Source organism: Pinus tabuliformis, chromosome 1_2 (genome assembly GCF_031772625.1).
Source record: "Pinus tabuliformis cultivar Carrire ecotype Pingquan chromosome 1_2, CPIR1, whole genome shotgun sequence".
NCBI classification, from domain to species: Eukaryota; Viridiplantae; Streptophyta; class Pinopsida; order Pinales; family Pinaceae; genus Pinus; species Pinus tabuliformis.
Window position 1 is genome coordinate 687,191,046 of NC_142298.1, and position 4,824 is coordinate 687,195,869.

Below are 4,824 nucleotides of genomic sequence, written 5' to 3' on the forward strand. Positions count from 1 at the left end.
CCCACTATTAGTTTGATTCAACAAGGGTAGAAGAAGTCACCAAGTGGTTTACTAGGGAGACAAGTTCTTTTCAGAGCCTCTTGATTCATCTCTCCTCTGAAACATTTACTATGAAATATGAAAAGAATCTCCAAACGGCAACAAAACATAATCAGAGGCAGTACTCTCAGTACCTCATGGATTCAATCTTTTTCAAAATGTTGATCCCAAACTCACCAGCTTCTTTTATACATTCCTCAGAGATTACCCAACTTCTACTCTTTACACAGATGAGGATTCCACAGTTTCAATTCTTTGCACAGATGGAAGAGGCATCCAGTCTATTGGATCTTCGATCAGGCAAAATTTTTATGGCAGCTTACGATGCAAGAAGAAGCCCTTGTCATAACAAGATGAGCAGAGAGATTCTCGTCTCTAAACAAAACAAGCTCTATGGAAATTTTCAGAGGACTACCAGGAACCTGTGATAAAATTGCCATTCCAACAAAGAGCACCCCTGTCTGCACTTGGAAACATAGTGAACCAATACACAACAAGTAGACTTATAAGAATGGAGTACCCCTAGGGAAAAATTACAGAAAACACTCCTACCATAGCGAAATTAGGTAGCACAATGCCAAAAGTGATAATCGAGCTTGCACTACTACCACCCATATTAAGTAAGAACAATGAATGCCAGAGAGATCATGTTGAGGCGTGCAAATGTAATAAGGCAATGAGAAAAGTACCATTGTTTTTCAGGATCAGATTGGTTGAATTGCAACTTCAGGTGGAATAGTATATTTACCTGATCCTTTATCAGAAAGTAACTACACCATGTTGTCAATGGATTATGTTCTAAATAGATTGGTTGTGCTTCCTTTTTACCTTGTAACATCCGTATTCAATTTTGGATTTACTTGGAAAGAGATGGGACCCCATTCTTGCTGAGTGTTGAGGAAGGACAATGAGAAAGGATGAAATTTTCATTCCTGAAAGAGGAAATCATGGGAATAATACTCTCTGTCTCAATCTGTTCGATATTTGTGGTAAGTTTCATCAACAATTTCTCTTCATTTCCATGCTTACTTACAATAATTATAGTTTTTTATTAGAATGCCAGTCACCAAGATCTATTCAACATGTAGTGCCTAAGTAGATCTTCAACAAATAGGGATGACATACATATCTTTTTCTCCATAGGATCAGCGTCATGATATCTTTGAAATGATATCTCAACCAGACCTTAAATGCAAGTGATATAGCCCTGAAATGGAGGGCTGAAAATGCAATCAAACCTTGTTGTGAGGAAGGCCGAGAGACCTTCAAATCATCATCAACAGATCTATTACAAGTGGACAGAACCAGATGCTCTAGATATACACAAGTCGTTGTTGAGGTGATTGAAACTAAGGTCGAGCAACCTTTAGTTGTAAGTTGTAGAGGTAACATAGATCTTTGACGTGTGGTACAAAATCCATCCTGGACAAGGAATATACCTCAGAAAAACCTGTAGCTCCAGCTCTCATGCACAGGGGTGATGGGCTTAGATTTCCACATAGGTTGTGCCACAAAGACCTTTGCTTTTGCAAATATTGTGCCTTTGAAAAACTATAGTCATCACAACCTTTAAATTACTGAAAGAATACCCATCAAAATCACAGATACTTCATCCTGAGAGAAATGCATAGTAGATTAGGCATTGCATTGTGGACTATGTGAAGGCCCTAGTAGGCCCCAAACGCTATGGAGGATGGTTTAGAGCTTATAAAAACTCGAATCCATCTTCTTTTCTTATTCCAATTGTCATCAACTCATTTCATTCATTTCTTATTAGGGTTTTGAGAATTTCTTGGCAAGAAAAATCAAGAATAGATAGTAGATTTGTTTATGTTTTATGTTTTATTTTTTATTTCATTACTTGTCATAGACTTCAACTCTATTTAGTTTTTCAGTTTACAGTATCTATTTTATAAATTAGGCACATGGCCTATCTTGTAAACATTATTCTATACATGCTATAACTCTTTGGTGATGATGGCCTATTACATTTCATATTCTACACCTTCCAATCTGGTTCATAACTTTTGTAATTGCTAGATGGCTGATGTTATTTGGTTCAATTTCATTTCCTATTCTACTTCATATTGTTTCTTTTGACTTTGTAACTTTTAAATAGTTTACCACTGGTTACAAATTCTTGAGACTTATACTAAATCCTTGATGTTCTAATCTACTATGAATCACATTCCTAAGCTCTTAATAATATCGTATTGCCTATTATTAGCATTAAAGTCTACATTCTCCACAACTAATTTGGCATTCTATACATTTTTTTGAAGGTGTTGGCACTAATGCTAGGAACTCTATTTATCATAATATTCATTCCATTTGCACAACCATGGTGGATTATAAGGGGCTAACACATTCTTTTTTTTTGGTAATTAGGGTGGGTGGGGTGGGAGGAATATCACCACCCTTGCTTTACCAATGAGTTAGGTCCTATTGTACAAGCCCATTTTAATTGAAAATGTATGCATTATAATATATAAAATGTAAATATATGTGTATAGAATGTCCCTAGGAATGCTTCGCTCCCAAGTCGTTTTTGTAAAAGATTGCTTTAAGAATCTTGCAAAGTTTGAAGGCCTCGTGGCTTTGCATGATTTGTAGATTTGAAAGTAAAGGATGCTAAAGTCAGTATAGAGTTCATAGTCAAGAAATTGAGTTGCTTTGTTAATTCATTGAGATTGATTACTATTGGTGGTTGTTGTGCATGTGTCTCGATAGCCTTGTGACCATTTGGTTCTAGTCATATAGATTTTTTCTTAATTTTGATTATCTAGGCCAGGTAAAATAATTGAGATACATTGACCTTATTCATATAGATTTTTTCTTGATTTTGATTATCTGAGCCCAAGGTAGAATAATTGAGATACATTGACCTTATTCTACGTTATGGTCTTCCTTCATTTTGCATGCATACATTTGAATCATGATAGTGAGTAACTCTCTTTTGTTGCTACCTCATGCTATTTGCTTAGTTTGAATTTTGTATTTTTGCTTAAATGAATTGTTCCCACAATTGTTGATTCTTGACCTCTTTGAGTGTTTTGAGTGCGAGAGTCTTGGAAGAACCTTTGATAGAACACTCTTGTGACAAACATGTTTGGGAGCACTCTTTAGGGTATGAAGAAGTGTTCCATTCCTCCATGGGAGGCACTCTCATATGCACTTCTCTAGTGCTTTTGGAATGAACACAAGGAACTTAAAGCACTCCCTAAGTGAGCCTAGAGGTTTCCTTGGGTGATTGAGAGTGCTCTCACCATTAAAAAATGCTCATGAAGCATTCTTATGCTTAGTGAAATTTCTTTTACAAAATTTCACATTTGTAGGGTTTTTTCATGAGAGGCCTAAGGGAGGGTCTTAATAGCCTTGCAAATCATGGCTATGGTTTATGAAGAGCTTGAAGGGGAGTTTAAAGGATACCATAATAATTACTGTTGAATATATGAGAGGAAAGGTCTATGTCTGCTCTTGCTTGTCTTTTTTTCCCTTTGTGTTGAATGCTCTATTTTCATACTCTTCTCATTCCTTTTCCTTCATTCTATTGCATGTTTTTATCAAGACACATGTTGGGTATATGTTTTATTCTTCCATCTTTTAATGATGGTGTCTATTGGCAATACCAATGATGGGAATGGATTTGAGAATCTTCATGGTGAGGATGTCCCATTCCGTGGAGAGGGACTTTTGGCTTTGTGATATATTTAATTCCATCATAGAGGTATTTGATTTTCTGTTGACCATGGAATGGAGGAAACTACTCCTAGAAGATGCTAGATTTCATTGTCGGCCAAATGGCTCTAAGTGAAATCAGATGAAGAGATCTATGTTTTGATAGATTTATCTTCAAACCATTTCTTTTTACAGTCTAACTAGGATGCCTCTTGCCAAGATTCTTAACCTCAAGCTAGTGGAAGAATAGCCTTTGAGACCTCCTTGGTAAAGGATAGCTTCATGACTGAGATCAAGGACTGGAGAGAGTCAGGCAATCTACCTAGATCAAGGGGATAAAAACAATAATTTTTTCCACCAGTTTATGAATCATTGCAAGAACATTAACATTGTTTGGAAAATGCCAAAGGCAGATGGCATGATCATTTTCTTCCATGAAAACGCTCAGGGAATTGATCATTTCACACATATTTATGAAGAATAGAAAAGGGTGACTATTGCAGAAGTGGTGAAAATGACGACACTTTTTGCCCAGTTTTGTCAATGTCCTTGAGCTTCTTTGATTAAGTGAGTCAAGACAAAGTCTCTGTTTTTCATGCTAGAAGTTGTTTGTATATCATTGATAAACATTTTTTGGTCTTCAAAGTAGGTCTAGGCATGGGAAAAAACAATTATGTTTAGCTGCCTGCATTGAAGTTCCTACTAAAATTGGTAGCAAACAAAGGGATCCTAAGCTGGAGGTCTAAGGATTCTGAGATGATACAAAAATGTATAAAAGGAAGCTACAGGACAAGAACCTGAAACTGCAGCCAATTCTGGAACAGGTCAAGCTCATGGAACATAGTTTCTCTAGCATATCATTCCATCACATTGATAGGGGAACTTAATATATATGCAGATGAGCTTTCAAAAGGGGGTCTATAGCTGGTAGTCAACATTGAATATATATTTGAGTATCAAAGAGACATATTACAGGCTGAATCTAAGCTGGTAATTGAGGTCTAATTTTATTTTCTGAAAGCATCTGTAGGAGACCTAAATTTACCTCTCATAAGGAAGACTCTGGGGACTGTTGCATCAAATCAGTGGAAATTAGGGGTTATAGTG